General features: G+C 37.2%; 1 protein-coding gene across 3 annotated transcripts in view; it reads left to right on the plus strand.

The window, feature by feature from the left end:
* SIK2 (salt inducible kinase 2) overlaps positions 1–27398 on the plus strand; it is a 133269-nt gene that overhangs the window by 26233 nt on the left and 79638 nt on the right. The window lies entirely within an intron of this gene.

Here is a 27398-nt window from a genome sequence, read left to right on the forward strand (position 1 = left end):
TTGAAGCCAAGCAAATCTGGCTTACCATGCGGATTGTACCATATTACTTGTTGCATTGCTTGGGGCAAGTTTCTTTCTTTCCTTTTCTTCTTTCTTTTCTTTTCTCCTTTTTTCTGTCTTCTGTTCTTTTCCTTTTTCTCTCTTTCCTGTTCTTTCTTACATTTGCTCATTCATTCAATTTAGTCAGTTTTTCAAAAATTCTTTATTGAAAACCAGTTATGTGTTACATATTGTTCTATGTGATAGGAATACCACCATGAAGAAAACAGACAAAAATCCCTGTTTTGAATCTTACATTCTGGTGTGAGGAGAGAGATCATAAAGAAATTAAGTGAATTATATAGTATATTAGATGGTTGATAAGTGTTATGGAAATAGAATAGGAAAGGGAGGGGTTGGGGAGTACAGAAGTTGACTGCAGTGTTAAACAGAGCAGTCGGGGAAGGCCACACTGACATTTGAGCAAAGACTAGAAAGCACAGTCAGATAGATATGGGAGAAAGAGGGTCATTCAGGGAGAGGGAAGAGTAAATGCAAGGGTCCTGAGGCAGCAATATGCTTGGTATGTTCAAGGAATAGCAGGGAGGCCAGTATGGCTGGAGAGAGTCAAGCAAGAGGGAAGAGCAAGAGTAAGCAGGGAAGAATGGGAGACGAGGTCAGAAAGGCACATGGCAAGCAGGAGTGGAGCAGATGTGGGGACTTTGTAGGCCATTGTAAGGACTTTGGCTCTTACCTTGAATAAAATAAGGGAACCATTTAGAGGGATTTGAGCAAAGAAGTTGATAGCATCTTATTTGACATTTTAAAAGCACCACTCTGGCTGCTATATTGAGAATAGATAGTAGTGAGTGAGGTGGAAACAGAGAGCAGGTAGGAGACTGTTGCAGTAGTCCTAGTGAGAGATGATGATGGCTCAGCAGGGTAGTAGCGGTGCACATAGTGCTACATGGTCAGACTCACAGTATGTTGTGAAAGAGGATGCCTGGGTGGCTCAGTCGGTTAAGCATCTGATTCTTGATTTCTGCTCAGGTCTTGATATCAGGGTCATGAGATCAAGCCCTGCATAGGGCTCCATGCTGGGTGTGGAGCCTGCTTAAGATTCTCTTTTACCCTCTGCACCCCCCCCCCCTGCACCCCCTGCTCGCATTTGCTCACTCTCTCTCGAAAAAAAAAAAAAAAAGAAAAAGAAAGAAGAATCAGTAGGATTTCTTGATAGATGGAGACCACCTAAGGAGTGAGTGTGATTGGTGAAAAGACCAATGTCCTATCCCTAAGGGACTCAGACATTAAAAGCTTGGGAAAATAGGAGGAGCCAGCAAAGGAGACAAGAGAATGAAGTGCCCTGGTAACCAAGTGAGGAAAGTGTTCTCGGGAGGGTGGTGTGAATGAATATCTATGTCAAATGGATAGATCAAGAAAGATGAAGAATTACAGTTGACCATTTTGTTTGGCAGTTGGTAAGAGCAGTGTTGGTGGAGTGAGTGGGTCAAAAGCTACATAAAAGAGTTTTAACAGCAAATAAGAGAAGAAAAATGGAGAGGCAGAATAGACCACCCTTATAAGGATTTCTACTGCAAAAAGGGAGAGTAGAAATGGAGAAGTAGTTGAGAAGAGCAGTGGGGTCAAGAGGTTAAGTATTTACCCAATGGAATATTTTTAAAGCTTGAAGTTATAGTTTTATGAGTAAGCTAGAAATAACTATTACTTATGAGATGTCATTTCTGTGAAAATGGAATATTCTAAATTTTTTTACTTGCCAAGATTTTTGGTGTTAAAGGTTTGGATCACATTGTTTTATAGAAATTGAAATATAATTTTGAGATTTTCAAATGTATTAGCTTATTTTTAATATAAAATATATAGGGGCACCTGGGTGGCTCAGCCGTTAAGCATCTGCCTTAGGCTCAGGTCATGATCCCAGGATCGAGCCCCACATCAGGCTCCCTGCTTGGCAGGAAGCCTGCTTTTCCCTCTCCCACTCCCCTTGCTTGTGTTCCCTCTCTCTCTGTCTCTTCTCTGTCAAATAAATAAATAAAATCTTAAAAAAAAGAAACTAGGGTAAATATGGAACTTAAGATAGAGTAAACTGTAGATTCAGGTAGGTACAAGCAAAGAACAGTCTGGTAGCCAACCAGTTTCTGACATGAAGCCTATGAGGAAGTAAAACAGAAGTGAAAAAATGCAGTCCATGGAACATTAATCAAGTAGTGAAAAATATGTATAATATTTTAAGTGAATTCTGAACCAAAAATGTTTTAAGTCAGTTGGAGACTTGGATGAGAAAGAACCACATAAACAGCATTGAACTGTGTATTAAGAACCGTACATTAAAATTTACCTTTTATGTTTATAACCTTGGAATTACTCTTTATTACACTTTACAAGTATTCCCTTAGTGCCTACTTTGTGTTGGAGGGTGTTGTGTTCCTTTTTTTTATTATTATTACCTTATTTTCATATTTAATTGGCTGGCAAAGCATACCCTGTGTTCTTGAAAAAGTGACTTGAAATTAAATCCTTCTGTTTCCACAGTCAACACCCTGATCTAGGCTTTCATCACCTCATGTCTCAATTATGAAGAACTCATGTTTTACCACTCCCTGTTTCTTTTCCAAGCAAGTACATTTCTGATACAATTCCTGTTTAATCTTCCCCAGATATTATTTTTTATATTACTACCGTGTTCAATAACCTTCACTTCCCATTGCTTTTTGGATAAAATCCAAACTCTTCCATTTGCAAATAGGGTAGCTCCACTAAGTAAATGGATATACCCAACTATTCCTTCCATAAGTCTATGGATTATCCTTGGGTATAGACAACCAAACTGCACATTATGCTATCCACTTATCATCTTCTTCTTCTTCTTCTCCTTCTTCTTCTTCTTCTCCTCCTCCTCCTCCCCCTCCTCCTCCCCCTCCTCCCCCTCCTCCTCCCCCTCCTCCTCCTCCTCCTCCTCCCCCTCCTCCTCCTCCCCCTCCCCCTCCCCCTCCCCTCCCCCTCCCCTCCCCCTCCCCCTCCTTCTTCTTCAACCGAACTGCACATTATGCTATCCACTTTTCTTCTTCTTCTTCTTCTTCTTCTTCTTCTTCTTCTTCTTCTTCTTTTTTTTGTCTCTCTTGGTCTGTATCTTTCTCTTCCAAGTTTTTATTTTTAAAAAAGTTAGAAATGTACCAATGTAAGAAGTCAAATAATTCTTTGTTCAAAACCAGCACAGCTTCCCATCCTCCTCCCCACCTCCATTCCCCTTCCTCAGAGGCAACCACTTTCACTTCTCTTAGCTGATTAGATTTACCTCCTTTTCCCTAAGTAAAATGTTTATATTGCTGCCGCTGGCTTTTTCCACTTTAGGCATAATCTTTCGAATACTTTTTGAATTCTTTCCCTAGTCCTATATGTAAGAGGTACCATCTTTTTTTTTTTAACTCTATTTTTTAAATTTATTTGAGAGAGAGAGTAAGCGAGAGAGCAAGCATGAGCCAGGGGTGGGGGTGGGGGGACGGTAAGAGAAGCGGAGAAAGAGGGAGAAGTAGACTCCCTGCTGCAGGGAGCCCTACGCAGGGCTCAATCCTGAGACTTCGGAATCATGACCTGAGCTGAAGGCAGATGCTGAGCCACCCAGGCACCCCTGTGAAAGATATATCTTGAGAGAGGTGTATAAAGACCAATTGTGAGAGACCTTGAGTGTTTGGATGAAGGGTTTGGATTATTTCTTGGAGTGGGCATCTGAGAGCCAGAAGGTGGTGATGTGTATAAGGAGTTTTTTAGGCAGTTAAATGCAGCAGGGATGTGGTAGTTTGAATTAGAGGAGAAAGGAAAGAGGCCATTTAACAGACTGTTTTAATTGTCTAGAGGTAAGAGGCTAAATGCCTAGATTAAGATGTTATTTGTTGGAGTCATGAGAAAAGATTTTAAGCAAAAGTCATTTCTAATTCTAAAAATAACAAGTAATATTTATTGAGCACTCACTTTTCGTTGGGTACTATTTAAAGTACTTTATACGATTTATTTGTTTAAACCTCACAAAAACCTTAGAAGTTAGGCACTGAAATATTCAGTAATTTGTCCAAAGTCACACAGCCAATAAGTGGCAGAGTCTGAATTTGAACCTTGCAATCCCAGAGTCTGTTTGTTAATAATTTACTCTTCCACCTCTCAAGAGTTCTTACTGATTGTCAAGAGGAAAGCGTCGAGAGTTAGGATTTAAAGCAAATGTGATTAAAGAATATTTGTGATGTGGTTGAGAGCAATAGAGAGTTCTGGTTCCCAACTAGAAAAGTACAAATTAGATTTTAAATGTGGTGTTGGAGATAATAGCAGGACATTTAGTTTGGTATGACCTGTTGGCAGTTGAAGATATGAAAGCAGACACCATTCAAAAGAGAACTTAAATTCAGCAATTAAAAAACCACCACCCAGTTTAACAATGGGCAAAAGAATGGAACCAGACACTTCACAAAAGAAGATGTATAAATGGCCAAATAAATGCATGTAAATTGTTCATCATTATTAGTCATCAGAGAAATACAAACTAAAAACTACAATGAGATAACATTACGTATCACCTAGAATGGTTAAAATTTAGAAGGCTGATCATACTAAATGCTAATGAGGATATGAGCTAGTATTCTTACACAGTGCTGGTGGGAGTGTAACTTGGTATAGCCATTTGAGAGAACTGTTTCTCAGTGTCTTACCAAGTTAAGTGTACATCTACCTATTACCCAGCAACTCAATGCCTAGGTATTTACCCAAGGAAAGTGAAAACAAATGTCCATAAAACAACTTGTACAGGAATGTTCATAGCAGTTTCTTCTCAGCAAGAACAACCCAAATGTCCATCAACAGGAGAACGTATCCAAAACAAACTGGTATAGCAATGGAAGGGAAGATAACACAGCAGTAGAAACGAATGAACTACTTACACATGCAACAGTATGGACAAATCTTGCACACCTTATGCCCGGTGAAAGAAGCTAGACACAAAAGAGTATATACTGTATGCATATATTTATGTGAAGCTCTAGAAGAGGCGATGCAAATACATGGTAATAGAAATTGGAAAGTGGTTGTCTCTTCACTCTTTCTGGGGTTGGGGCGAATTGACTGGTGGCAAGAGGGAACTATCTTGGGTGATGGGAAATGTTCATTATTATTTTGAGTGGTAGTTATAGAGAGTGTACAATTATTAGATCTCATCTGAGTAACCACCTAAGAATTTGCATTTTATTATATGCAAATTAAACCTCAATAAATCCTTTTCTGTAAAAAGAAATTTATTAGTAAAAGTATAGAGTTGAGAATTATCTGCATAGAAATGATGAGTAAAGCTGTAATTAATAATGAAATCTCAGAAGAAGGCTAAGAAGTGAGTTTTGATTACGCCTTCTTTAAAAGTGGAGAAGTATAATTGGTGGAGTAGAATCTTGGGAAGAAAGGACAGTTTCTGTCCTGATTAGATAAAGGGGAGATAGCTTGGAGTGAAGGAGGTGTGTATTTGGGTATCAGCAGATCACCACTGACTTTGAAGAGAATACTTTTCAATAAATTGGGAGATAAAGCCAGATTTCAAGAAGTTAATAGATACATGGATAGTGAGAACAGGAAGAAAGGTATTACACAAGTATTTTTGATGTTTTCAAGGTGGAAGGAAAGAGAGAAGGGAAGAATTGAGGGATAATTAGGGTCTGTAGAATTCAGTATGATGTTGAGGTTTTGTTTTTGATGGTGGTCTTGGTGTGTTTGAGGAAGCTGGATAAGAAAAGAATATAAGCAGCAAACGAGATGGTTGGTGAAACAAGGTTCCAGAGTAGACGAAATAATGGGATCAAAAGCACAAAGGAAATGGTTAGCTTAGAAGAGAGGAATTCCTCCTTCTCTGAGAAGGTAGTGCATAGATGCAGTTCCAGTGAGAATTAGAGCTGGTGCTGAGGACATGGCTGAGGATATAGCTTTGGGGTAAAATAGAAGCTGAGTTTGTTAATATAGATTTGATTCATTATGTAATGTAGCAGATGAGACATCAGGGAAAGAGCAGTACGTTAGACGCTGTAGTGCGGGGAAAGGTTTGAGCAGCTGGTGGTGCTCATATGGTAGTCAAGGGATGAATAAAAGCGTCAGTAATTAGCAGTGAGGGAGTTCACGGTAGACTCACAGTCATCAGTGCTTTCCATCCCAGGAGGAGAAAAAGTAGGACAATAAGAATGACCCAGGTTGGGGACTGGAACAATGGAAGGTCAAATACATGTAGGAGTTGCTGTGACTAGAGAGGTCAGAGTTGAAATGGCTGACCAGGAGATCCAAGTTCAGGAGGGAGATAAGTGAAGCAACAAAGGGGTCTCATGAGCTGAGAAAATAAAGACAGCGGAGCAATTGAAGGTTATGAAGACGGTGAAGTTCTTTCGGGGAAAAAAAATGTTCATATACGAAAACCAGACTTCTAACCTTGAGCAGCCAGTACATGACTTCCCAGCAGCTTGCCACTTTCCAGTTCTCTCCTGCTCCTGGCACTGGTTGCCCTAACTGTGCCCTGCTAATTCAGGAAAGGCCTTAGGTCTTTGCACTCTCCTCATCTGCTGCTGCTTTGCATAGAGAGAGGTTTCCTGTGCCATCTGGTTTTCTTGCTCCATCTGACTAGGTTTACACCCGAGGAGTGATTTAGGTAGCATGCTGGGAATGCATCTACAGTGCATGATTCATGCATTATGAGGTTGTGGCGTTTATGCCTTTTATTTTTGTTTGGTTAATTAGATTGTACCTCATTTTATAAACCGTTGAAATAGCTTTAAAGAATAATACAAAAACAGTAATTCTAAAATATAAATAATAATAATTGAATCAAAATATATGCAAGAGTGGAAAATAGTCGTGGGAGGTGGGAGAAGGAAACAGATAGCAGGCAGTAGGGCCTGAGAACTTCAGACTTGGCTCTAAGCATTCTAGCTCTCAGGGTGAAAAAGAGATAGAGTCATTTACAGAATTTTGTCTAAGTGAAAGAAAGATACCTTTTCCTCAAAGCAAAACTTTTCTTGGTCATATATTCTACAGTAAATTTTTCCTTTGGGGTTTCTTATAAGAGATACGATATAAGCCATCTTTTTAAAACAAAAATTCGATTGAAACTGTTAAAACTTTACAGGGGCTTCCATTGTTTTTGGAATAAAGTCCAGGATTCTTATCAAGACCAACAAGCATGATTATACTCCACATACCCTGGCTTTAAAAACAATAAAGATGATGATTTCTTGAACACTTACATGTGCTAGACATTGTGCTAAGTCCTATACACGTACTATAGTCATTTTGTCCTTTCAAAAACCTTACAAGATAGGGACTTACTAATCCTTCATTTTACAATAGAGGAAAAGGAGTTGAGCAGTTTGCCCAAGTCACAGAGCAAGCAAGCAAGTGGCATAACCAAAGCTCAAAGCCGTAATCTGACTTCAGAGCCTGAGCTTTTAACAACTCCACTGTACTTAGGTGTCTTCTTAAAGTTCTTTGAGCTTAAGCTGCTTCTGTCCTAGTGACTTGGCACATTACTGCTGCTTCTGCCTGAGGGATTCCCTGCCCTCCCTTTATCCCTTAAGCATGTCAATTAATTGAATTGAATTATGATAGTAGATACCAGTAAATTTAATGTTGTCATTAAAACTCAAAAACCAGGCAAAGCATGTAATGGTTTTGTCTGCTTTGGTGGATTAACTGTTCTTTTTTATCTTTCATGAGAATTGGAAGCATTTGAGCCCCTGTCTTCAGTATTTTGGAAACTGGCCAGTGGACTTCTTACCAAATCTAATCTAATGACATAAAACCCATAACTAGGCTGATTTCCATATTGGTTCTCAAAATAGAAATGTGTAAATTTCCATATCTGTGCTGGTATTGATCTAGAGCCTTCAAAAGCTCTTTGTTCTTTACATATTCAAATCTTGCTTTTTACAAAGGCCTAGCTAAAGTTCCATTTCTTCAATGAAGTCTTTCTCAACTAATTTTGTCTGTATTGATTTTTTTTATGAGACCATTGTAGTTTTTTCCTATACAACTCGTTTTAGACTTTACACGCTGCATTTCATTGTTATTTAAAGTATTCATGTGTATCTTTTTATCTCTATTAATTTATAAGCTGCTGAGGATTTAGCACCACATACGGAGTTTTATAAACACCTGTTGAATGAATGTTGAATGTAATAATCTACTCTGGCCTTATGTACCTTGTTCACTCAGGGAAGCCAACAGAAGAACACTGCCAGGTTAAGCAGTGAGAGGTACTTCTTTGTTCAGTTTTTGAAAGGAGTTTTCTGTTGCTTTACTCTTCAGGAGATAAACATGAATGAGGAAATACTAACTGAATCAGGGGGAGAAAATTGGCTTCCTCTAGTGTACTGAGCAGTTTTTGAGTACTTACTGATAGTTACCACCCTGCAGTTACATTCTTTCTTGCAACTCCCACACCTCCCTAAAATAATTTTTTCAAAGTATAATGGTAAATAACTACATATAAATTAAATCTGAGTCATTTTTGTTATCCAGTTCATACATAGCAGTTGGTGCTCATCTCTGAAGCTTGGCCTGATAGCATGGCATATGTAATGGTAATTGAATTTGCCAAAAAGAGCCTTGGGTTATTTGTTAAAAGATTTTGACTCTTTAAAAATTTTTCTTTGGAGTTATAGGTGTGATTAATGAAGGTTATTCAAGATGCCTACATTCTTTAGAACTGTTTCTCTTATTTGTGTGGCCACATGCAGTAAATGGTGCAAAAATCCTAGGGGGGTCACCTCGTCAATTTGGGCACTGTTCAAACAATTAAACCGGTAGTCAGCAGATTCCGGCCTGGTAATTAAATTACCCAGGGCCTTTGTTTTCAGATTTCTGCTCCTTGATACGCTTGCTGTGTCTTTCCAGGCCAAGCATGTGCCTGAGGTTTATTGATTCATTTCCTGTCTTTCCCTTTCAGTGGTGACCTATTAGGATGCTGGCTGGGGTGATTGAAAAGGAGCTTTGTTTTAGGCAGAGTACCTTTAGACACTCGACTACTCAGAGAACCGGAGGGACAATTTTTGTGGCCTTTGGTTACTATCTTAACAGCATGAAGGTCATGTTAGAAAAGTTGTTCATTTGCCATTCTTTAGGAGTTTAAGTAAGCTTTGCAGGTTTTACCCACTTTATAACACCAGTATGATTGAGTTTTACAGTTATTAGCCTGCGTCCCAGTGGCAGTGCTGCTTAACTCTGCCATCACTTCTTCCGTTTCTTCTATTGTGGCTTTATTTTGGATAGTTTCTCATAATTTCTCACTTAAATTACTTCAGCAGCCTCACATCTCTTTGCCTCAAGATTTGTCTTTCTCTTAACCCATCTTCCCATGTTGCCGTCGGAATGATCTCTCTAAAATGCAGATTTAATCCTTGTAGTTTTCTGCTTAAAATATTTCTGTGGCTCCCCAGTGCCTTCAGCATAAATTCAGAAGTGGGTACAGAATTGGTAGTGTTGTGGCCCCACCTACCCTCCAGGCACATCCCCATCACCTGTTTTAGGAGGTTCACTAGGTGAACATAATCTGTGAGGATATACAGGTGAATGTTGCTTTCACATACGAGGATGGTAGATGTCAACGTAGAAAGAGATTAAGTTAGTGTATTCTTCAGAAGGGGTATGCAAATATTGAATCATCAGGTAAAATGAGACTGTTCTTGGATATAAAATTTTGGATCTGTCCTTTTGAAAATTTATTAGACACATGTAATGTAGTTACCTTTAAAAGAGGTCCGATCTAATTATTTGTAAATCTTTCTAGCTGACTTCTAAGGGAAACTAGTAACTACATGAAAGAGTCAGCATGATTCATGATTCAAAAAAGTTGTCCTTGCTCTTCCTCTCATCTCTGTTTAAATTGGGTCAGACATTAAAAGAAAAATCCAGAGTAAGGTCTGTTTGCTAGTCCTAGATGTAACTTTTAGTATAAACATCCTGGAGCGAGCCATATAGCATTTCTGAACCTCATTGTCTCCTGAAAATGAGGGGGTTTGTATGAGTGTATTAAGTACCGTGTTCCGGATACTGTGAACAGTGCTGGGGTTTACAAGAAAAAAAGGAGTGGGTGACTCGGCCACTGCACTGGAAGATTGTCCAGGTCTACAAAGCCAATGTCTGTAAATCTCAGGAAACAAAGTTTAGTTTCTGAACATTTGATGAGTGAAATGGATTTGTCAGAGATGATTAAATAAATTGTTTTTAGGCTTCGTATGTTTGGAAATATAAGCATAACGGGCCTTAATTGAATAGACAAGTTTCTGAAAAGCCGTCCAGTTTTCCTCTTAACTTCTATTTTAATTTCAGCTATCTCCTGCTGATTACTGGCAGCCTGCCTTTAGTTATGGTTCAAAGCTGCCATTCTGTGCTGTGAGCAGCGAGCTTCTCTCATGTCTGGCAGCTGCAGCTAGGCTACAGAGATGGGAGAGAGAGAAGCATCAGCTATTCTGATCTTGGCCATAACCATACCCAGCTGAATTCTATTAATGTGAGGCTTTTGGCAGTCTGTGTTTTCTGTTTCTTTTAGGATGAATTTCTATTAAGTAAATCATTCTATTAAGGAATTTCAATAAGATCGAATTAATTCAGAGAAAGCTACTTCTTTGTTTGTGAAAGAGGAGAACCAGAGGTAGATTTTATCTGCTAATTAAGGTGGTAAGAGAGATTTCGTAGTTAGAATAAAATGGGAAAACCATAGTCCACATAGGGAATGGCTTTTTCTTTCCCTTTTGGAGAATACGCTTTCTGCTTTCAGAAAGAGGTCTGAGTGAGACCTCTGAGATCTTGTATTTCTGAAAATGCCTGCATTTTATCCTCATACACAAAAGCCTCAATGTGCTATTGCTCCATTGTCTACTTTCATTAAAAAAAAATTATCAAAGCAATACATTGTTTATTGAGGGTCATTTGTATATCAGACACAGTTCTAGGTGCTCAGACCAGGTCAGTAAACATATAGTCCTTGCCCTCTTAGAGTTTATATTTAGTGAGAGTATTTTGGGTCAGGGAAATTAAAACAAAATGTACTGTCAATGTTTTAGAGAAGGTGAGAAGATAGGGAAGCCAGGATGGGGTAAAGAGGAGTTCTTTTTTAAAAGATGGTCAAAGAGAGCCTCTTTGATATATATTTGAGCAGAAACCTGAAAAAAAAGGATGTATTGGAGTAAATTTTTCAAGACCTTCTATGTCTTGAGATCTAGCCTATCTACCATAACACTCAATAGTTTGTCTTGGAATAGAATTTTAAGTTGGAAATAGTTTCCCCTCAGAATAATGAGGACATTGTTCCATTGTCTTGTAGTTCCCAGGACTGCTTTTGAAAAGCTTAAAGTGATCTGAATCCTGATCCTTTGTTGGGAATTACTGTTTTCTCTCTGTGAACTTGTGAGATCTTCTCTTTGTCCCCAGTGTTCTGAAGTTTCACAGTGATGTTTCTTGGTATGGGTCTGTTTTGCTTCATGGTCCTGGGCCATTATTGGTGGGCCCTTTTAATATAGAAACTCATATCCTTTGTTTCCAGGAAATTGCCTTGAATTACTTAGCTGATGGTTTCCTTCCCTAATTTTCTTTGTCGTCTTTTTCATGAATGCCTATTATTCAGATATTGACTCTCCTGGGCCAGCTCTCTAATTTTCTTTCTTTTCTTTCCTTTTCCTTTCTTTCTTTCTTTTTCTCTTCTTCTTTTCCATGTCTTTATATTTTTGCTCTGCTTTTTGGGAGATTACATAAACTTTTTATTCCAACTATTCTCTTGCTATCATATTTTTAATATCTAGGAGTTTATTTTGTCCCCTCATCGTTCCTTTTAAAATAACACCCATTTTTATTAGATGATTCTACAATGTCTTAGCTCTCTGAGAACAACAATTTCATTATGTTTTCTTCATATTGTCTCTTTTTTTAAGATTTTATTTATTTAAGAGAGAGCACTAGTGGAGAGGAGGGGCAGATGGAGAGGGAGAAGCAGACTCCCCATGAGCAGGGAGCCCAACGTGGGGCTTGATCCCAGGACCACGGGATCAGGACCTGAGTCAAAGGCAGATGCCCAAATGACTGAACCACCCAGGGGCCTTATATGGTCTCTTTTTTTCCCCTCCAAGTTGATTTTTTTTTTCCTCTTCATGTGTATGTTTTGATGTATATGTTTTATGTTAGTTTCTTTAGGTGTTTACCAGACGTATTTGGTTGTGAATTCCTAGTTAACAGCGAGGAACTGAGGCTGACTGGAAACTAAGCCAATGGGTGGTATTTGTCTGCTGAGTTTTACTGTAGGAGTGGTCTGATGGTGTTCTTTTATTGGAGAGTCCCAGTTTTTGTAACTTTATTTTTGAATTGATAGAGTCCCAAGAGAATATTCTAGCAGTCTTCTACCCAGAAGTTAAAGGCCTGAGCGCCATAGTTTTGGCCTCAGAGATAAGGAAGGCTGAGGATGTCAGTATCCAGTACGCATATGTTTACTTAAGTCTCCTGTTTTCAATGTGGTATCCCTGTCCTCAACAATGCCATATGTCTAGAAACACTGTGTTTCCAGAGAGAGAAGCAGAGAAACAGTTGTGTAGAAAGTAGAGACTAAGCCTCCTCAAGAGACTAAAGCCTCTAGATTTCTACTGGAGTAGAAGTCAGGGGGCTCATCCAATTACAAAGAAGGAGAGGTGAGATATGAGGATTGAATTGCTTCTTAGAACACCTTCAACTGAGGCACCTGGGTGGCTCAGTCAGTTAAGCATCCGAATCTTGGTTTGGGCTCAGGTCATGATCTTGCGGTGGTGGAATCAAGCCTTGCATCGGGCTTTGCACTCAATGAAGAATCTGCTTCAGATCCTCTCTTCCTCTCCCTCCCACTCGCATGTGCGCACGCTCTCAAATGCATAAAATCTTAAAAAACAAAAACAAAACACCTTCAACTGATCACCCTTATTTTACCTTCACTAATGCCAACTTTCAGAGTTCCTTGTACCATCAGTTCCAAAGTCCTTCGTGGATTCGGGGTAAATCATATTGATTCAAAGTGTTTTCCATTGCTGAGGCTTCAGGTTTCTCAAGTTGATTAAGGCTTGTATTTCAACAGTTAGATTTTTTTTTTTTTTTTGGTTTCGAAGTTCTCTAATTGAATTGGTTCTTTTTCCCATTTCCTATTTGGCTTACATGTGTTATATTCCCTTATTTCTAGGAAGATATTAAGCATATATATTTATCTCTAGATACTTTTTTCTCATCACCATATTTTCCTTTAAATATTTGAATATAGGTCTAATAACTTCTATGTTATTGTCTGGTAATTCCATCATTTTTTAACCTGTTTCTGTTGTCTGTTTTTCTCCTGGTTTATAGGTTACATTTTCCTCTTTCTTGGTATGTCTAATACTTTTTTTTTTTTTTTTGGATGCTGGACATTGTGAACTTTAGACTGTCATATCTGGATTTTGTTTTCCTTTCAAGAGTGTTGAGCTTTGGTAGACGGTACTTGCAGTTGTTTGATCCTTTCAAGTTTTGTTAAGTTTGGCATGAGAATATAACCTTTACTCTAGAGATGGGTTAGCCTCACTGCTAGGGTATGATCCTTCTAAGATCTCTACTGAATGCTTTGAATGATCAGTGAGAGCTCTCCACTTTGGCTGGTGGAAATTTGAATAATTCTCAGCCCATTCTGAGCTCTGGAAGCCATTCAGCTACAGCACCCCAGTCATTCTTTGCCCAACCTTGTAGGATTGTATCCTGTGCACATGTCTTACTATATACAGAAGACACCCCACGCAGATCTGTAAGCTTTTTTTCCTGCATAGCATCTCTCCAGAACTTTGTCCCACATCTTCTAGAAATCTCAGTCTTCTAATTCCTTCTCCTCTACTCAACAAGCCAGCTATATTCTGCAGGGATCTCTGTCCCTGCTGTGAAGTCCAAAATGTATCTCCACACAGAAGGCCAGATCGTAGGCCTCACCTCATTAGTTTCCCCTCACTCAAGGATCACAGTCCTATGTTGCCTATTGTCCAGTGTCTGAATTATTTTGGCCAGTTTTCTAGTTGTTTTAAAATGAAGGGTACATCTGGTTCCTGTTACTACATTATGGCTAGAAGCGAAAGTCAACATACTTATTTTAAAATCCTATTCTGATTGTATTTTAACTCTTTCTTTGGGTGTGTTCTTCACTTGCTGAGCCTGTGTTCTATCGTAAGAGTTTGCTCATTCTGTGATTGGATAAGCATTTTTATAATTGAAATTCCTTGTTAGACTTTCTCCTGGCTCTGTTAATGCATCCTACTTGGGAAGAGGACGAAGACCTGCCATTGGAGTTTTCACTTGATTTTCAGTGAAAATAAAGGAGCAAGTAGAAGACACTTCGGAGCTAGATATCCTGGTGGCTGATCTGGGAATGAATGCTTCCCTTTTTTCTAGGTGTCACCAGCCACCCACGACACTGCCCTGTTTCTTTAAGATCTTGTACACATTGGGATCGTATAGTCTGTCACTGCCCAGAGGTGTTGTGCAGGGAATGAACATGGGCTAATTTGACTTGGCTGTACCCACGGTGGTATTCCATCTAATAACACTGTTGATTTTCCCGTGGCCTTTTTCTGTTCCTGAATTCGACCTTTGGGTATGGAACACTGGTAGCTCTGTTGCCCTTCTTTGTGTTTCTGTTACCTCTTAAGATCCATGTTGATCTTAGCCTGTGATTTTCCTCTTTAATTTGATTTAGTCTGTTGTACATCCCAGAATTACTCCCATTGTCTAGCTCTTCAGTTCCTTTTGTATTGTGTGACCACTAATTAACTTTCTGTCTTTACCAGGTTTTGATATAGGAAGGGAAAACCAGCCAGTTCTCAGTCTGCCATCTTGAAATAGGCAGAATAATCTCTTTGACCCTGTCTATGTTCAACCATTTTGTGTAATATGTTTGCTTTTCATTAAATAATCAGGGTTGTTTTTTTTTTTTAATAAATATGTAGCCTTACCGTTGGTAAACATTAAATAGTATATTGCTTCTTTATCCCATTGTGGGCCATTTATTTGGCTCTTCAAGAAATAATTATTGAGTTTCTTCTTCAGGTATTTGAGAGTGAGTGTACTCCCTAAAGGGAGAATTAAAGTACAACTGTGGTATAATATGGTATGTGGTAAGTGCTATTAGAAAGTACAAGGAAAGTTCTGTAGAAAGTCAGAAAACAATAGGCAATCATTAACAAGCAGAGATAATATTTGCAGAGTGTAGAGTTACAAACTCACTGGCAGTATAGCATCTGGTAAAGGTCACCAGTGATCTAATGGCCAGATCTACTTCTTTTTAGTCCTCATTCTTTGTCTTCACTGCAGCAACTTGACACTTAGTAAGCACTCTCTTTTTCTCAGAAATTTTCTTCTGTGACACGTTTCTGTTCCTGCTTTTAAGATTTGTCTATCTCTCTCATTTTCTTGTCCCTTAAGAAAAAGAGTTCTGTGCATCTGCCCACTGTGAGCACCCATAATCCAAAAGCTTTCCTGCCTTTTAGGAAGATGATCCTCAGATCTTTGACCTGAGGCTTTACATTAGCCTGAACTCCAGATTCTTACTTTCTGCCTTGATATCTGGAAAATAAATTACAAAGCTGAGCACATTACCTTCTCCACCTCTAAATAAGCTCTTCTTGTGTCCGAGTTCTGTCATCTGTTTGACCATGCTTATTGCCACTGACTATCTTTGACTCCTTCTTCTTCGTGTTTATATCTAGTTAGTTGCCTAGTCTTACAGATTTTTTCTTTGAAATACTTCTCATTTCTGGTCTTTATAGTTCCTTTAGTTCCTCATTAATTCACTTCAGGCTCATGATTAACATTCCAAGTACTCTCTTGCCTCCGGTATTTCCCTTATCAGTCTATCCTGTGCACAGTTGCCAGTTTAATCTAAAGCTAATTCATTCACAGTCTCGTGGTTTTGTCTGCTGTAAAGTACCATTATCTGCTTATGTATCTTTCTCCTACTCCATTATGATTTTCTCGAGGGCAGGATTCGTATTTCATTCATTTTCTCTCTCCTCATTACCCATTAAAGTGTCTGGCACATAATAGGCACTTGGTAGTTGAGTGACTGAGACTTGCTTTGTTTTTAAGGTATATTATATTTTAAAATGTAGAGTAGTCAGGCAGTCATTACAAATGTGTGAGTAGATTTTATTTTTCAGTAACAACTTTTTGATAGTGGACTAGTAATTTTTGAGTACTGATTTTATTGATTGACAAAAAGTAGACAAATACCTTGTGAACCCAAAAAAAAACCCTATTAGCATTATACTAAGGCATATATCTAAGACATATATGTCTGCCACAGTGTCAAACAGATATAGAAAATACTATTTTCCCAGAAGGAACTGAGAAAAAGGGAAACATTTTTTCCTAACATATTGGCCACATGGCATGTTTCTCATTTTCTAAATGACTGCTGTCAGCATTTGTCTTGTTGAGAGCAGTATTATTATCATTGATTTCAGAAAATTCAAATTTGTTTGGAATGAGAGAAGCTCTGCTACACATTCACCTCTTAGTTTATTTCCAAACTTCTATCCTAAGTGTACAATATGTTTTATGCTGAAAAACGTGAAGGAATCTGAAGAAGAGGACAGTGAAAAGACTCAAACTGTCACGAGAAGATTTTGCTTTTCTATGTAGCATGAGAAATTTGACTTACACATCTAACACTGCTTTATTGACTAACACACTTAAAAACTTTCTGGACCTCTAGTGTTTAGAGTACAGGTAGCATGGTTATAGAAAATTAGGAATTCATAAAACTTATTTTCATTTTTTTGTTCCTATCTAGTCATTCATTTACATGGTTTTCCATTTTTTAAATTGAAGTGTAATGTATGAACAAAAAGTGTACAATCTTAAGTTTATAGCTTGATGAACGTGATGAATTTTCTGCATATGTGTCCTCTAGGTAGCTATCTCCTAAGAGTAGACAGAGAATATTTCCATCACTCTAGAAAGGTTCCTCACAGTCAGAATCCCCACAAGAGTTACCATTAGTCTTACCTCTGTCACCATTAGTTTTGCCTGTTTTTGAATTTCAGATAAATAGAATAATACTCTTTTGTGTCCACTTCCTTTACGCAACCTTATGTCTGTGAGATTCATCCATGTTATTGCATGTATCAGTAGTTCCTTCTTTTTATTTAATATTATATACTTTTAAGTTTACCTTTTATGTTTGACAAAAGTAATGTATTTATTGAAGAAATTTTGGAAAATATGTAAAAGGTAGGGGCGAAGGTGGGGAGAAGGGAGAAAAAGACACTTGGGTTCCCCAAGACAAATATTCCTAAGTTTTGATTTGTTTCTTTCCACTTTTATCCTTTGTGTGTATGTATATGTATATATACACACACATAGATTTCTGTGGTTGGACTCATGATCATATTTAAGTAATTGTATATCCATTTTTTATTACATAATATGTAAGTATTTTTGGAGTCACTGAGCAGAGCAATTCATCCTTCTGCTTAGCCCTGGCTGAAATTACTAATGGACTGGAATTTTCATTTATTCATTTAGTAGTTCAACAAATCTTGTTCAGCCCCTGCTGTATGTCAAGCACTGTTCCAGTCGCTGTTGTACATGCTAGGACTAGAGCAGTGGACAAGACAGGCAAAGTCCCTCCTCTCATGGAGGTGACAGTCTACAGTGGGGGAAGATGGACATGAAAAAGTAAAAGTAAACCAGAAATGTTCAGGTAGCAATGAGTGCTGTAGAGGGAACACATGGATATGGAGATACAAGAACTCTCATATACTGTTGGTAGTGTGTAAATTATTAAATAAATTCAAAAATAAGTATATACCCTATGACCTAGAAATTTCACTCTATTTCATGTACAGCACACTAGGATGCACCTAAAAGCATGTTCACAGCAGTCTTATTTTTTTAACTTTTTTTTTTTTTTTTAAGATTTTATTTTTTCATTTGAGAGAGCGTGCACAAGCAAGGGGAGAGGCAGAGGTGGAGGGAGCGGGAGAAGCGGACTCCCTGTTGACCTGGGAGCCCAACGTGGGGCTCTATCCCAGAACCTGGAGATCAAGACCTGAGCCAAAGGCAGACTCTTGACCATCTGAGCCACCCAGGTGCCCCAGCATTATTATTTTTAATAGTCCCAAACTAGAAACACCAAAATGTCTACCGACAGTAGAATGGATAAAAACATTGTGGTATATTCATACAATAGAATACTATTCAGCAATAAAAAAAACAGTGTACTACACTCCATGAATGACTTAAAAACATGTTACTGAGGGAAAGAAAACACACAGAAGAACACATTCTATTTATATAAAACCCCCAAATATGTAAAAACTAAGCTATATTGTTGGGGGATACATACTTAGTACAATTACTCTGAAAAAAAGAAAAAGAAGAAATGATTACCGTTAACAGGATAGGGTTATCTATGAGAAGAGGGAGGAAGTTGTGATTTTGCAGGGAAAGTGGGAGGGGTGCATCTGGGAAGCTGGAAATTTTTTTTTTTTTAAAGATTTCATTTATTTATTCGACAGAGATAGAGACAGCCAGCGAGAGAGGGAACACAAGCAGGGGGAGTGGGAGAGGAAGAAGCAGGCTCATAGCAGAGGAGCCTGATGTGGGGCTCGATCCCATAACGTCGGGATCACGCCCTGAGCCGAAGGCAGACGCTCAACCGCTGTGCCACCCAGGCGCCCCGGGAAGCTGGAAATGTTCTAATGTTATTTCCTGATCTTAGTGGTGGTTATAGGGGTGATTATAATAATTCATTAAACTGCCTGTTTATGTTTCAGCGACTTCACTTGTGTTTTATATTTCAAACAAAGCAGTGGTATGATAGCATAAGTATAGTTCGTGTGAATGTGGTGTTTGACAGCTTTGTTAAGTTACAGTTGACATACCAAGCGTCCTCCTATTCCTTTGTAGTCCTTCCCTCTCACCTGTCCCCCCTCATTCCCTTACCCCCAGGCAACCACTGATTCACTGTCACTATAGATTAGCCTCTAGAATTCTAGAATTTTATATAAATGGAATTATATATATAGTATGTACTTTCATTTTTGTCTGGTTGCTTTCAGTCAGCATAATTATTTTGAGATTCGTTGGTAGTGTTGCATATATCAGTAGTTCATTCCTTTTAATGCTGAGTTGTATTCCTTTGTTTGGATTTACCGCAATTTGTTTACCCATTCACCTGTTGATGGATGTTTGGTTTGTTTCCAATTTCTGGCTATTACGAATAAAATTGCTATAAACAGTAATGTACAAATCTGTGTATAGATATATAATTACTTTTCTCTTGAATACTTAGGAAAGAAATGGCTGCATCATATGATAGGTGTATATTTAACTTTCTAAGAAATTTACTTTCGTACCCACTCCACTCCCCCCCATAGCTCAAGAAAATATTTTAGGCCAATAAATATATTTCTGTAAAATTATTTTATGTCACTATGTAGTAATCCATCAATTAAACGTAATGTGTTTAACCATTTCTTTGCAGATGAGCATTTAGATCTTTTCTATTATTATAAACATTACCATGAATGTCCTTGAAACTAAATCTTTGAACATGTTTTTAATTACTTCTTTAAGATAAATGACTAGAAATGAAATTTCTTGGCCAAACATTCAAGCTTTTGTTACAGATTGCCTTCTAGACATATGGACAAATTAAATCTTCATCAGTCAGATTTTTACACTTGAAAACTAAATTTATGTCAGATACAATTAGTCAAAACTATATGTTAGATAGTCGAAATAGTCCCTGTGTGTAAGCATTTTTATTTTACTTTCTTTGGGATTATAGGTGAAAATAAGTCTAGAGTCTTAAAAAAATTTTTTTCTATTTGTATCATATAGTAAATGAAATTTCTCTTTCTGAATCAGAGGTAGCTATGAAAGAATTGCCCTCAGAATTAGAGAATCAGTAAAGAGATAAATTATTAAGAGATGAGAAAAATAAATTGCAAAATACTATGTATGGTATGATTGCATTTAGGTTTGCAAGTAATTACTATTTGATAGTGTTGACTATTTAAAGCAGTTTATATAATACATGGTTTATATTGATATTACATCTTTACATGACAAATATACAAACAGTGTTTATGTTTCATTATAAAGGCATATTTTCATAAACAGGGAAAAGTTTAGAAAATTTGAATAGAGCTGTCCAGTTGTGTCTGAGGGGTGAGATTATAAGGGGGCTTTCATTTGTACTTCGCTTCTGTTTGAAGTTTTTTCACAATGAGTATGCACAGCTTTTACTATTGGAGAAAATAAGTATTTTTTCGTTTGGAAAAATATGAGATAGCTCTGCAGTTTAAGTTCAGAACACGTTTTAGAGTGTAGATCTTTTGGAGAAGGTCCAACTAGACGGGGAGGCTGTGACAAGTATATCCCATTGCTGGAATATATGTCTTGTTTACCAATTATAATCTTCCTGTCAGTGTTTGTGTTCTTGAATTGGTAGTCATCAAAATGAATACTTTTTACTCTTCCCTAAATTCTGTCAGGCTACACATATTGTGTAATTGATATGTTATGTAGCTTGTCAGTTCCAGTGTTCTAGCGCCTATTATATTTCGGCATACTGCAACTGGTTACGGTAGTGTCACATAGTTCCATTCTTTTTTCTGCGCATTTGTCTCTCCATCTGTGAGTACAGCATTTTGTTGATCCTTGCACATATTCCATGTATCTGTCTATACTGACATTGAATCTGCTAATCATATACCATCCACTTTAGCTGGTGACCACTGTGCTCTAAAATAATATATTGTTACTACAAGTATGTAGTGAATTATTTTTTCCCAGATCAGTTAACATCTACCAAGATAACCACAGGGAACCTAGTGAATGTATTTGAATACTTGAAGTTTATAGTATTATAGTGGAAAAGTCACTTAACTAGATATCAGGAGACCCATGTAATTATCCTATCTCCATTTATGTACTTAAGACATTGTATCATCTGCTATGTCATCTACTAATGGCTTGCTGAGGTAACCTAATAAGGAATGACCATACACATTCATTCATGAGGATTTAGCGATATAATGTATGTGAGCATATTTTATAAATGACAAAGGACAATGCAGTTGTAGTTCTGATATCTACTTTTATTGTGCCAATTGGGAGTCCTTGTGGTGGCACAGGTGGTGGTGGTGGTGTCATGGTGGTGATGGGAGCACAGAAGGCAGATATTTCTAGTACTTCCTTTAACATTACTTTTTCATAGCTAACCAGATCTTTCTCCAGAATAGCTCTTTCATTTAAAAAAAAATTATTCTGAGAACACTCATAAATCTTTGCACATCCAGAAGTTGATCTAGGGAATGAAGAGAGGCAGAAAAATATAATTTAGTGCTTTATTAATAAACACTAATTCAAGGCATATGCAAATATAGTATTTTCTCAACATTAACTATAAACAGCTCATTAGTCTTGAAAGCTTTATTGCTTAACTGTAGATCCTTTCCCCATAAAACATTGGATTAGATTTATATACCTTATATCAATATGCTAATCAGCTATCACTTAATATCCTTAATTTAGATATATTTTAAATCTTAGCTTTAGCAATGAATTATCATTTTCTTTGGCTTCTCTGAGCAGCCAAATTTCAACTCATGTTTGGTTAAACTATCTGTCTTATGAACTTTCTAAACAAGTGGAAGAAAATCTCTGATCTTTATAGAAACATGACTATCAGTAGTTATATATCCTACTTGCTGTTCTTTAAGATTTTGAGAGAATTTCAGGAAGCAAACCTCTTATGAAATAGCATTCCCCTAAAAAGCAGAACTGGTTCTTGATTATCATTTTCAAAATATTTGTTGTATACCTGTTATAAAAATTATAATAATAAAATGCTCTAGTAGAATTCTAACATCTTTGGCGTAATTATTAGTTTGGGGAAAGTCAAGACTAGGCATCAGTATTGAAAAATATCATAACCCTTTTGTTGATCTTCTTAAATAATCATTTTCAACCTCTTCCATTTTTCTATTCAGACCTCCAGTGATTCAGACATCAAAATACAAATTATTATAGTTATTGTAATTGACCATGTTGCTTGTTTTTCCCCTCAGTTATTTTATTTTATGTTTAAAATAGGAAAAATTCTTTTCATAAAATTATATATACGTTAAATGAAAGTAAAAAAAAAAGAAATAAGCTGAAAGCAAGGTTGTAGTCAATAGAGCTAAAACCAAAGTGAGCTAGCTCTACTTTTATGTTTAATAATATAGCTGGTCTGTGGTAGGTGCCAGTCTTCTGGAAATAGTACTGTTCCGTTGTGAGTTTCAGGATAGAGGAAAAGTTGTGTTTTCTGTCTTTGATTTTTATATGTAAAAATTGATTTTTACTGCTTTTAATGGGCCTCTTTTGTTTTGTTTTGGGTTTTTTTTTTAACATATAGTGTATTATTAGTTTCAGAGGTAGAGTTTAGTGATTCATCAGTTGCATACAACACCTAGTGCTCATTACATCATGTGCCCTCCTTAATGTTCATCACCCAGTTACCCCATCCCCCCACCTACCTCCTCTCCAGCAACCCTCAGTTTGTTTCCTGTGGTTAAGAGTCTCATGGTTTGTCTCCCTCTCTGATTTCGTCTTGTTTCATTTTTCCCTCCCTTCCCCTATGATCCTCTGTTTTGTTTCTTAAATTCCACATGAGTGGGATTATATGATAATTATCTTTCTCTGATTGATTAATTTTGCTTAGCATGATACCCTCTAGTTCCATCCACGTTGTTGCAAATGGCAAGCTTTCATTTTTTGATGTCTGAGTAGTATTCCATTGTATATATATATACACACCACATCTTCTTTATCCATTCCTCTGTCGGTGGACATCTGGGCTCTTTCCATAGTTTGGCTATTGTGGACATTGCTGCTATACACAGTGGGGTGCAGGTGCCTCTTCAGATCACTACATTTGTATGTTTGGTGGACCTCTTTTGTTAACGACACTTCTGAGTTCAGGCTACATTTACAATATTGTTAAGTTGGCTAAAGCCACATATTCTTTACTAAAATACCTAATATTTCACATACCATGTGCAGGGAAGATTCGTCTTTAATTCACTGAAGTAAAATTAAATAAAGGTTATTTAAATTTAAGTTATACGTGTTGAGATCTGTAGGAATTAGATAGGCTTTAACTGAGTTCTTGCTTGTTGCTAGTTTTTTTTTTCTATTTTGAATATACTTTATTTTTTATTTTATAATAATTTTTATTATGTTAGTTTCTAGTCTTAGATTTAGAAAATGCATTTGGGGCGCCTGGCTGGCTCAGTAGGTGAGGTGTCTGCCTTCGGCTTGGGTCATGATCCCAGGGTCCTGGGATCAAGCCCCACATTGGGCTCCCTGCTCAGCTGGAAGCCTGCTTCTCCCTCTCGGTCTACCCCTCCCCCCATCATGTGCGCGCTCACTCTCTCTCTCTCTCTGCTCTCAAATCTTTAAAAAAATAAAAATTAAAAATGTATTTAAAAATAATATAAATAAATTTAAATAATGTACTTATTTCTTTTTAGTCTAGTTGATGTATATAAAGGTAACCATTCACTGTATATTCAGTCATTCAACAGACAGGCATTAAACACCTATAACACGACAGACACTTTCATTTGTTTAACATACTTCAGTATAATAAGTTGTGATTCTGGCTCTGTCAGTGGCAAATATGTTACTCTGGCTAGGATGACTTTGCAGGCTCCTAGCTTTCTTTTCGTGGACTGATACTTTTATTTTTTTATTATTTCTTTGAGTATAGTTGACACACAATGTTACATTAGTTTTAGGTGTACATGTTAGGCTGTGCTCACCAGGAGTGTAGCTACCATCTGTCACCGCACAATGCTATTACAATATCATGGACTATGTTTCTTATGCTGTGCCTTTTATTACCGTGATTTATTCATTCTATAGCTGAAAGCCTGTATCTCTCACTCCCCTTCACCCATTGTACCCATCCCCCGCCCTCCTCTTTTGTGGCACCCATCAGTTTGTTCTCTGTATTTATAGGTCTGATTATGATTTTTGTTTGTTTATTCATTTGGGTTTTTTTTTTTTTTACACTCCACATATCAGTGAAATCATATAGTATTTGTCTTTTGCAGTCTGACTTATTTCACTTAGCATTATACTCTGTAGGTCCATCTGTGTTGTTGGAAATGACACAGTCTCATCCTTTTTGATGGCTGCATAGTAATGTAGTGTATGTGTTTTGGGTGTGTGTGTGTGTGTGTGTGTGTATCACATCTTCTTTATCCACTCATCTTATTGATGCACACTTAGGTTGCTTCCATGTCTATTGTGATTAATGTGATTACAACAAATACACAGGTGCATAGATCTTTTCAAATTAACATTTCCATTTTCTTTGGGTAAACACCCAATAGTGGAATTACCAGATCACGTGGTAACTCTATTTTTAATTTTTTGAGGAACCTCCATACTATTTTCCGCAGTAGCTATACCAGTTTACATTGCTGGTTGCACGCAAGGATTTCTTTTTCTCCACGTTTGCCAATACTTGTTACTCATTATTTTTAATTTTAGTCATTCTCACAGGTATAAGAGGATATCTCATTGTGGTTTTGATTTCCCTGATGATGAGTGATGTTGAGCAATTTTTCATGTCTATTGGTCATCTGTATGTCTTCCTTGGAAGAGTGTCTTTTCAGGTCCTCTGCCTACTCTTTTTTTTTTTTTTTAAAGATTTTATTTATTTATTTGACAGAGAGAGAGACAGCCAGCGAGAGAGGGAACACAAGCAGGGGGAGTGGGAGAGGAAGAAGCAGGCTCATAGCGGAAGAGCCTGATGTGGGGCTCAATCCCGGAACGCCGGGATCATGCCCTGAGCTGAAGGCAGACGCTTAACCGCTGTGCCACCCAGGCGCCCCTACTCTGCCTACTCTTTAATTGGATTGTTTGGTTTTCTGGTGTTGAGTTGTATGAGGTGTTTTTTTTTTTATATGTATTTCGGATATTAACTCCTTACCATATATATCATTTGCAAATATCTTCTCCCATTCAGTAGGTTGCCTTTCTGGTTTTTTTGTTGGTTTCCTTCACTGTGCAAAAGCTTTTTATTCAGTGTAGTCCCAGTAGTTTACTTTTGCTTTTGTTTCCCTTGCCAAAGGAGGCATATTTAGAAAAATATTGCTACTGCCAATGTCAGAGAAATTACTGCCTGTGCTCTTGTTTAGGATATTTATGGTTTCAGGTCTCACATATTGGTCTTTAATTCATTCTGAGTTTATTTTTGTGTGTGGTGTTAGAAAGTGGTCTAGTTTCATTCTTTTGTATATAGCTGTCCAGTTTTCTCAGAACTGTTTGTTGAAGAGACTGTCTTTCCCCCATTGTATGTTCTTGACTTCTTTGTCATATGTTAATTGACCATTTAAGCATCAGTCTGTTTCTGGGCTCTCTGTTCTGTTGATCTGTGTGTCTGTTTTTGTGCCAGTACCATACTGTTTTGATTACTACAGCTTTGTAGTATATCTTGAAATCTGGAATTATGATACCTCCAGCTTTGTTCTTCTTTCTCAAGTTTGCTTTGGCTTGTTCAGGTCTTTTGTAGTTCCCTACAAATTTTAGGATTATTTGTTCTAGTTCTGTGAAAAATGCTGTCGGTATTTCAATAGGGATTATATTGAATCTGTAGATTACTTTGGGTAGTATGGACATTTTAACAGTGTTCTTCCAATCCATGAACACGGAATATCTTTCCATTTGTTTGTGTCATCTTCAGTTTCTTTCATTACTGCCTAATAGCTTTCAGAGTACAGATCTTTCATCTCTTCGGTTGTTTATTCCTGGGTATTTTATTCTTTTTGGTGCAATTGTAAATGGTGGTGTTTTCTTAATTTCTCTTTCTGCTACTTCATTATTAGTGTACAGAAACACTACCAATTTCTGGGTATTAATTTTGCATCGTGCAACTTTACTGACTTCATTTATTCTGATAGTTTTTTGGTGGAGTATTTAGGATTTTCTGTGTGTGGTATCATGTTATCTGCAAATAGTGACAGTTTAACTTCTTTACCAGTATAGGTACCTCGAATTCCTTTTCTCATTTGATTGCCATGGCTAGGACTTCCAGTACTATGTTGAATAAAAGTAGTGAGAGTGGACATCCTTGTCTTTTTCCTGATTTTAAAGGAAATGCTCTATTTTTCACCATGGAGTATGATGTTAGCTCTGGGTTTTTTATATATGGCCTTTATTATGTTGAGATATGTGGACTGATAATTTTAATGGAAATAATTTGCTACTCCAAAAGCATTACATAAATACTACATAAGACTAATTACTAGCTATACCAAGGAGCCAGTATCAGCTTTTTATACAAATATGTATCCCATATAACTTTATGATTGAAGAAGATGCATAGGTGCTTCAAAGATCTTATCTAGACACTTTCTTTAAAAATCCGTCAAATGTATTGAGTATATACAGAAAAACACAGTAATAAAAGTGGTAAATATTTATGTACAAATGCACACACATTTTTTTACATCTATAAAAGTGTGTATTTATATATATATATATAAAGCAATGTAATCAAATCCTGAGGTAATACAGAAAACATACATAATTTAAAATTTTGTTATTGGAGACACTAAATCTATGGGAAATTGGTGGTTAGGGAGCTATGGCCAAAGTTAATCATTTCTGACTTTGTAACCAGTCAATGGATCACTCATATGTGGGGGAGATGTGGGAAGGGACGAATTAAAGAAATTGGTAGAGCACCAAAATCAAATCTCCTAGTTTGCGGTTTTGCCGAGAATCCTGTGATAGACAGTATGTCATGAATATCATCTTGGGACTGTGTGCTGCCTTTGGCTCGCTGCTTCACTGTTACACAAGTTATCGTGAAAAATACAAACCACTTAGATGTGAATGAGAGTAATTTGAATTTGTATAACAGGGCATCTAACTAATACAAGTGCTTTGAGAGACAGAACCAACCAGATGCAGATGGCCTTGATTAGAAAGTCAGTTTCTAAATTATTGTTAATAATGCTAATAACAATAACATTTATTGAATAATTACCATGTCCCAGGCCCTCTGCTACCTGTCTTGTATGTCCAGTCCCATTTAAACCTCACATGGGTGGATGTGTTATCATTATCCCATATAGAGGAGGAAAGGGAGACTCATGGTAACATAGTTAATAAACGAAAAGGATAGGATTCAAACTCAAATGAGTCTTGACTAAAAAACCCATGCTCTTAACCATTACAGCGGTGTTTCTTGAAGTATGTTTTATAGACCACAGACAACAAAATTATATTGGGTAACTATATAAAAAGATCTCTAGGCCCTATACCAGACCTGCTGAATCAGATTTCTTGGGTAT

This window comes from Ursus arctos, unplaced genomic scaffold (assembly GCF_023065955.2).
Source record: "Ursus arctos isolate Adak ecotype North America unplaced genomic scaffold, UrsArc2.0 scaffold_22, whole genome shotgun sequence".
NCBI lineage: Eukaryota > Metazoa > Chordata > Mammalia > Carnivora > Ursidae > Ursus > Ursus arctos.